Source organism: Cnephaeus nilssonii (genome assembly GCF_951640355.1).
Source record: "Cnephaeus nilssonii genome assembly, chromosome: 14".
Taxonomy (NCBI): Eukaryota; Metazoa; Chordata; class Mammalia; order Chiroptera; family Vespertilionidae; genus Cnephaeus; species Cnephaeus nilssonii.
In genome coordinates, this window is record NC_137085.1 from 70973457 (window position 1) to 70982323 (window position 8867).

Sequence of the window (8867 nt, forward strand, 5' to 3'; positions counted from 1 at the left end):
CATTTTCATGAAATATCTTTTTCTCTCCTTTTCTTTCAGTCTGTGTGTGTCTTTCAATCAGAAGTGAGTCTCTTGTAGACAGACTATGTAAGGGTCTTGTTTTGTTATCCATTCAATGACTGTATGTTTTTTTTTTACTGAAGCATTTAATCTGTTTGCACTTATAGTAGTTGATAGATATGTATTTATTATAATTTTTATCCATATTTTTTATCTTTTTATTTCTTCTTCTTCTTGAAGAAGACCCTTTAACATTTTTTGTAATACTGGTTTGGTGCTGATGAACGCCTTTAGCACTTTATTTCACCTTCTATTTTAGATGATAACCTTGCTACATAGAGTAATTTTGGTTGAAGATCCTTGCTTTTCATCACTTTGAATATTTTTCTCCAATCCTTTCTGGCCTGCAAAGTTTCTGTTGAGAAATCAGCTGACAATCTTATGGGAGCTCCCTTGCAAGTAACTGCTTTTTTTTTTTCTTTTTTTTTTTTTTTTCTGCTTTTACAATTATCTTTGTCTTTAACCTTTGACAATTTAATTATGATGTGTCTTTGTATGAGCCTTATTGGGGTCATCTTGTTTAGAAATCTCTGTGGTTCTTGAACATATATGTCTATTTCCTTCACCAGGATAGAGGTTTTCCATCATTATTTTTTCAAATATGTTTTAAATGTTTTTGCTTCTCTTCTGGCACCCCTGTGATGCGAATGTTGGTATGCTGGAAGGTGTCCCAGGGGTTCCTTAAACTATCCCCCCCCCTTTTTTTTTCCTATTCGGATTGTTTTCCATTTCTTTATCTTCTAAATTACTGATTTGATTCTCTGCTTCATCTATTCTACTGTTGATTCCCTGTAATGTATTCTTCACTTCAGTTACTGTATTTTTCATTACTGACTGGTTCTTTTTTTATGTTTTCTATCTCCAGTTTTATGTTATAGCCTTTGTTTATTTTATTTAATTTACTGGGTGATACTGGTTAACAAAATTATATAGGTTTCAGGTGCACAATTATACAACACATTATCTGCACACTGTATTGTGTGATATTTGTTTAAATTCTCACTAAGTTCCTCTACTCTGCCCCTAAGTTCATTGAGCATTCTTATAACTAGTGTTTTGAACGCTGCATCTAGTAGATTGCTTGTCTCCATTGTGTTTAGTTCTTTTTCTGGATTTTTGTTCTATTATTTCATTTGAGAGTTGTTTCTTTGTCTCTGCATGTTGGCTGCCTCCCATGCGTGTTTCTATGCATTAGGTAGAGCTGCAACATCTCCCAGTCTTGGTAGAGTGGCATTATGTAGTAGGTGTCCTGTGGGGCCCTGTGTTGTAGCTTCCCCACTTACCTGAGCTGTGTGCTCAGGGTATGCCCCTTCTTCCATGTGGGCTCTGTTCACCTTCCTGATGTAATTGAGCTTTGCTTGCTCTTGGCATGTCAATGGGAATGATATACACCCAGACCATTGATTTTGAGAACTGACTATGACCACTGTGCAGGGGCCGACTCCGCAAAGCAGGACTGCTTCAGCTGGGCTCTGATGCCCACTGAGTCCACCCTGGAGTTTGTTGCTCATGAAGGTTGTTGGGTGGTGCTTCAGTGTGTCTGAAGCTGTCTACCAGGTGCTGTCTCTGGGGAGGTGCTGGCCAAGGTCAGCCACCATCTGTTCCCTGCCTAGGGCAATCCAGGATGAGCTACAAAGCAATCTTCAAATGGTTGCTACTTGTGCTAGGCTTGGAAGTACCCAGGAGAGGCCAAGCTGCAAACCAAGGCCAACTGCTGCTAGATACAGCTTAGCAAGATATGGCTTGTTTGAGAGACGTTAGAAAAATTTTAAGCATGAACCAAGACAGGCCATTTGTATGGAAAATTTTGTAGAAATGGCTTGAGTTGGCCCAAAAGTTGGTTGGAGCGAGATTTCAGGGAACCACCAGGGCAGGGCCCACAGTGTTAGCTGGGTTGATGGAGACTTAAACATGTTCCACCTGCCAGTTTTGTGGAGGGAGGGCTCAGAAAAGAAACAATGGCCTCTGCCAATGCTTCTTTCTGGGAGAAACCTGCCTCTCCATCTCTCACCCTGATGCCAATTAATTCAGTCCCTCCCCATATGTTCCTGGCACCTTTCAAGCAGCTGCCCCAGAGCTATAGCTCAGAGGAAGTAAGTCCAGGTAAGTCCATGCACAGGCCATTTAAAAGGAATGTATGGAACTCCAGCAGCCCTTGACCTTACTCAGCCACAATCCCCACTGGTTTTCACAGCTAGAAATTACAAAGACTTCTCTTCATGACACTGGAATCCTGGGCTGGGGACCTGATATGGGATCTAGACACACACACACCCCTCCTCAGGGGGCACCTTCACAGCTGAGATATCCTTCCCGATTTTTAACCACCACACATGGGTGTGGGACCAACCCGTTCTGCATATCTGCCACTCCTACCAGACTCAAGATTTCTTCTTCTGTATATCCTTAGTTACAGGATTTCTATTCACATAGATTTCAAGAGGCTATGATAGTTGCTCTGTAGTTTATTTGTAATTTTGGTGTCCTTTATCTTTTTTATATAAAAAATTGTTGCCTGTTACATAAATATGTTGGTCTTTTAATTCAAAGAAAAAAAAATGTTTTCTTGTTTTGTTTTCACTCAGTACTCCTCATAGTGGGAAAACCAATCTGAAATCAAGAGAGTCATTAAACCTAATCTCCCAGTGATGGAAACCAGCCAGTTTATGTAGGTGTATAATTATTACTAATATTGGGAATGGTGTGGAGAAGTAAAAAGAGCCTAGGTGATTTGTTCTCACTTTATTTTTATTTTTTTAACATATTTTTATTGATTTCAGAGAGGAAAGGGAGAAAGAGAGAGATAGAAATATCAATGATGAGGGAGAGAATCATTGATTAGTTGCCTCCTGCAGGCCCCCTACTGGGAATTGAGCCCGCAACCCAGTCATGTGCCCTTGACCAGAATTGAACCTGGGACACTTCAATCCACAGGCCAATGCTCTATCCACTGAGCCAAACCAGCTAGGGCTTGTTCTCACTTTAAAGAAAAGAGGGTCCTTCCATTTCCCTTGGGTGAACCAAAACCCAAGTGGAGTCATTTAGTGTCAGCAGTGGGGGACATAGGACGCTCTGTGATTGTGCACAAAGGTGAGGGAATGGTGTCCTGCAGGAGCGAGAGAAAACCTCCTGCCAAATACTCCCACCTCCCTGCCCTTCTCTCAGTACAGACCACTGTGCACAGGCCACCAAGTAGGAAGTCTGGGTTTCACCTGCATGGAGCTGTGAGTGACAAGGCTCTAAGAGACCAACCCATGCTAGTAAAATCTCAAGGCTGCCTTTAAAAAATGGTCAACGAAAAAAGGAAGGAAAATAATAAAAAGATAACAATCATTTTCTCTCTTTTGCCCAAATTGGTGACAATAAACATGATTTGCTTTTATAATGAGAAAAGAACTATTAATAAATTAAAATTAAAAACTGCACATACACGTGCCTAGAAAGGGTGACACTGACATTGAAATTGTGGTTGCCTTAAAGAGTGGAACCTCCTTCTCTGGTGTCAGCTTCCTCCTGAATGTCGGCCTCACTGTCTGTCACGTCAAAAGAGAACTTCCCATCACAGGGATAAAAGCACCAGCCACTGGAGCCCAGAGGTCAGAGGTTTGACCTTGACAGCATCTGTGTGTGAAAACCCGGAGCAGGCTGTGACTGCTCCAGCCTGGGTCACGGAGCTGTCCCTGTGCAAACATGGAGGATGGAGGAGACAGAGCCACGTGACTGGCCTGGCCCTGGTAACCCTGGGTCTGTGCTGAGGACGGAGAAGTTCTCCCCAAGAAAGGAGTTCTGTTTAGGAGAAAGGTGCAGAGGGAGGCTGCTGGGCAAGTCAAAGGACTGTAAGAGTCTTCATACTTTTGTTCCATGTACGTGTGAGGACAGCACTTGTTCATAAGGTTGTGGGACCAGCCGGGCTCCTAACAGTTGAAGCCACAGTTAGGAATCATGACAGGCCAACTTTGAAGAGCTTAAGGGCCACTGAGCTCACTGCCACATCCTGAGGAGTGTCCTGGGGACGTTCCAGGGGCATTAAGTGCCATGATCCCTGGTCAGGCTGAAACTGTCTGGCAAACCCCACCACGGGCAGCTGGAGGGAGGAAAGCAGACCACAGCTCAGCTCCTGCGGCCACACTGCGAATCCAAAGGTGCAAGTTCTTAGGGGCCAGAAGAGCCTTTCACGGGCCCTTGTCCTCAGAGTTGCTGTGAAACGAGCTTGGACGGCACGCTCCTCATCCCCTCGGGGCTGTGGCTGCCCTTGAGCTGCCATGCGGGCCAGAGGACAAAGTCTGAACTTGAGCTGCCATGTCGGCCTGAGGTCCCCATGTGGACAAAAGCCCCCCAGGGACCCAGAGGATCTAAGGCATGGGCTGGAGGGTATTTCTGAGCGTTCTGATTGGTTCCAAATCTGGACCCCAGACCTTCAAAACAGAATCAGAACTCAGGCTGGGACTTGGTGGGATTTTTGCAGAAAGAGGTTTACAATTACAATTACAGGATTCCCTGACACCGTAAAGCGACAGCTGGCCCATCAGTGTCTAGAGTCCATACGATCTCACTAAACCCTGATGATGTGACCCCAGGGAAGCAAACAGGACCTGGTTATTCCTGCATAAACAGCAGCTACATCCAGGGAGGCTGTGACCCCGACAGCGTGGTGGAAATCTGAGCTTAGAAATGGAAGACGTCCACCAAGAGTAAAGAGATGGTTTCAGTTCTGCAAGACAAAAACAAGTTCTTGAGTCCTGGCCAGTGTTCTCAGTGGTTAGAGCATCAGCCAGAGCACCGGAGGGTCTTGGGTTCAATTTCAGGTCAAGGTCACGTACTTGGACTGCAGGTTCAATCCCCAGCCCCGGTCCAAGCACGTGCGGGAGTCAATCATCTCTCACAGTGATGTTTTTCTCTCTCTCTCTCTTTCTCTCTCTCTCTCTCTCTCTTCTCTCCTTTCCTCTCCTCTCCTCTGCTCTTCCCTTCTTCCCTCCATTCCACTCTCTCTTAAAAATCAATGGAAAAAACATCCTCAGGTGAGGATTAACAACAACAACGAAGTTATGGAGATGGATGGTGGTGATGGTTACTCAATAATGTGACATGTCCTTAATGCCACTGCACTGTGCAGTTCAAATGGTTAAAGTGACAAATTCTCTATTATATCCCTTTGCCACTTTTTTTTTAAGAAGAAAGATAAAACTGGAGCCTAAAACTGCCCAGGTCACAGTGGAGCTTCAGGGTAATGTACACGACTGCCACTGTGTTCACCTCGCCCAGCAAAGCAGGACTCCCCAAAGGGGAGCTAGAAAGAATGACAGATGGATTTTCAGAAGAATTTTATATTAGTTATTTCAAAAATATCTTAAAGTGGTTATGATAGGGGGATTAAGAATTTAGTTTAGCTTTTTTATTATTTGCTATTTAATTTTTATTTGTTTGTTTCAGTTTGAATTCAACTGAATGGTAACATTTTATCCAAATCTCTTAAACTCATTTTTTTCCAAGTCCCCAAAGAGTGAGGTTAAACCAAACCACCTATACGTCTCCTCATTGTAAAATTGGGACTTTTTTACAAGTCCCATGTGATCATGTGAGATGGATTCCTTCAGACTTAATCAGGACAAACTGTTCATGAGGAGGTACGTGATCTGCTGCATCATTTTCCAGAAGTTTCTGAGCCCCTATTTTGGGCTCCAGCCCCAGGCTCACAACAGGGTCACTGAGCCAAACACACCTGTGCCTGCTCCCTGAGGCTGGTCACCTGCTCACTGAGGCTGGGCACCTGCTCACTGAGGCTGGGCACCTGCTCACTGAGGCTGGTCACCTCTCACTGAGGCTGGTCACCTCTCACTGAGGCTGGGCACCTCTTACTGAGTCTGGGCACCTGCTCACTGAGGCTGGGCACCTGCTCACTGAGGCTGGTCATGGGGCTCAGCTCATTAGCATCCTGAGGGACTGAGGCTGTGCTGTGGGTCACAACCTGAGGTCCGACTTGATGGTTATAAGCAAAGATCACAACTGATGCGAGGCCTGAGCCTCAGCCCCTCAGGCCCAGGAGGAAGCAGCTTGCAGACACAGCCAGGACAGGGGCAGGAGGGTCTGTCCCAGCCGAACCCCCTGGCCTGAGGGTGGACAGGGCGGTGCCCCAAAAGGGGGTTTAAGGAGTAGTCGCCCCCTTCCATGTGCAGCCCTGGAAGTACTGGTGGCGGAGCAGGAAGTGGCCCCAGGACACAGCTGCTCATCTTCCCAAACCACCCAGGTCAGAGGGCTGCTGGCTCCTGACTGTTGATCACAAGGACAAGTCTTCTCTCAAAGGGCGTGAAGAGGTGTGAGGCTGTGAGGATGAGCAACAAGAAAAGAGTTTCACAAACAACTACAGCAGGGTCCCCTGGGATCCGAGGTGATGCATTGTCTCTCAGGGCTGATGAGGGAGGGAAGCCTGGCAGGTGCTGAATGCTGTGACTCCAGCCAGTGGTGCTCCCCTCAGGGGTACAGAGGAGGGTCGGAGACAAGCTCTTGGTAGGTGGGGTGTCTTGTCTGTGGAGGAGAGGCTGTTCTATGATGATGGGACCACTGCTGGACTCGTGAGCTTGATCTGGGCCTGAACAGAGATTGCTTCTTGTAAATGCCCTCAGAGACTGTCTGCCCCCCCCCCCCCCCCCCCGCACCCCCGCCCCGCCACTCCAGCCCCATGCTCCAGGCATGCTGGTTCCTGGAACAGGCTGTCATCTATCCCGGCAAGTGTGTAAGGCGTTTTCCCTCATCTGGGATGAGTCATACCAGTACCCCCCTCCACGCTGCCCTGCTCTACGTCATTCTTTAGCTCCTGCCAAGAAGCACGCGGGATAGCCTCTTCCTCTTGCCACCACCAAGACACACCTCGTATGCAGTTTTCCTTAATAAACCCTGTTAATCACGTGACCGAGCGGCCTGCTCTTTCTTCAGTCCCTCCCGGCCCTCCTCCCACAGGGGTAGATTCTCAGACCTGGGGCTTTTCCCTGGGTCTGCGTGTACACACATTGTCCCAGTGAAATCACAGGATTTTACAATGAAGAGGTTACCAGCTGGTTTGGGTTAACCACGCTCTTTGGGGACTGGGGCGGGGGGGGGGGGGTGAGTTTAAGAGATTTAGGTAAAATGTTAGCATTCAATTACTAACGATTCAGACTGTCAGGCCATCTGACTACAACTGGGGTCTTTTATCCTCCTCTGCTAAGTATTTCTATTGTAATGTAATATGTGTTGTTGGAGGAGAAAATTTTTTCCTTCCCCTTCTAAGTTCTTTGGCTGGTATACTAGTCCAATTGACACAAGACAGATTAACTAGTCCATTTCAACGGACTAGTGACCAGTCGTCATGGGCTGTGTGGGCTTAAAGCGTACTGTGTTTTTGTCCAGAGCCTTTGCAATTTGCTGTGTATGGAAGCGCAGAGAAAGCCGCCCAGGCCCTTCCCATGAGTAGTTCGTGGCCACGTTGATTCCATCCTCTGAAAACTATAAACTCACCCACTGCTCCAGGGGGAGGCTCCAGGGACAACACCTGGGCTCTGGCTGCACCTGAAACAGGTCACAGGATCTCAGCATTAGGAGGAAACCTGGAAGTCAGGCAGGTGGGCCAGAGCACGCCCCCCCCCCCCCCCCCCGTGAAATGCAAGGGTAACGCATCTCTGCTCCAACAGTCCGAGGATGGAGACTTGGAACAGCAGGTTTAATTCATAAGTGCGCTCACACTTGCCACCTGAGTGCCCATCCTTGTTTTGTCTTCCAAGTTACACAGACATCCAGATTCCTTGTCCACAACAGGCACTTAGTCGTTTTTAAAAAACAGTTATTATGCTGCTTGCTGATTTTGTTCATCTCCTGAAGACAAGTCCAGTGGAGACGAGAGGATCGGAGTCAGGACATCCTGGGGGCCACCCCAGCTTCTCGGGGGCTTTTGGAATTTGGAAAGACATTTGTCTCTCCGTAAAACCTGGTTCTTTATGGAAAGCGAGGCGATCCCTATTTTTGAACTTATAGCCTGACACTTGACTCTGTTCCTTTCATTTCTACTTTAATAATCCTAACATTTCCCAAAGCAATGACTATCCTTGCCTGAATCAAGGGAGGGTTGCATATAAGAAAGTCAACAGGAGCCCTGGCTGGGTGGCTCAGTTGACTAGAACATTATCCCATCCACCAAAAAGGTTGCAGTTTGATCTCTAGTTCCGGCACATACCTAGGTCTTGGGTTCCATCCCCAGTTGGGGTGTGTACTAATCAATGTTTCTTTCTCACTTCTCTCCCCCCCCCAAAAAAAAAAAAAGCAATAAACATATCCTAAGGCCAGGATAAAAAAAGTCAACAAGAAATGAACATAGCTCTTTCTCTGTCATCGAGGTGTGTGCGTTCGCTTCTCCTTCACCATGTCTCCCCACAAGACTTTCAGGATCAAGAGGTTCCTGGCCAAGAAACAAAAGCAGAATTGGCCCATTCCCAATGGATTCGGATGAAAACTGGTAATAAAATCAGGTACAACTCGAAGAGGAGACATTGGAGGAGAACCAAGCTGGGCCTATGAGGAATCACACATGAGAGATGACTCACATATTTATTTACGCTGTATCCAGGTTGCCTACACCTTTAAATGATTGAAAAGATTGCTACTGTCTGGACAGTTGGGGCATTTTAATTGGAAAATTAATGGACTCATGATTTTGCTCTGTTGATTTTTTCTCTCTGCAGTAGTAGGTTATTACATTCAGTAATAAATGTGTGAGACCTTTTAAACTGCAAGAAGAAGAAGAAGAGAAGAAATGAGCATACTAGTATATAGAGAACAGA

The 8867-nt window shown here is 46.3% G+C and overlaps 1 pseudogene across 1 annotated transcript; it reads left to right on the forward strand.

Moving 5' to 3' along the window:
* Nucleotides 1-8449: 8449 nt before the first annotated feature.
* Nucleotides 8450-8604, forward strand: LOC307110422 (large ribosomal subunit protein eL39-like; annotated as a pseudogene). Its single transcript has one exon. The product of its transcript is annotated as a large ribosomal subunit protein eL39-like (transcript).
* The last annotated feature ends 263 nt before the right edge of the window (nt 8605-8867 follow it).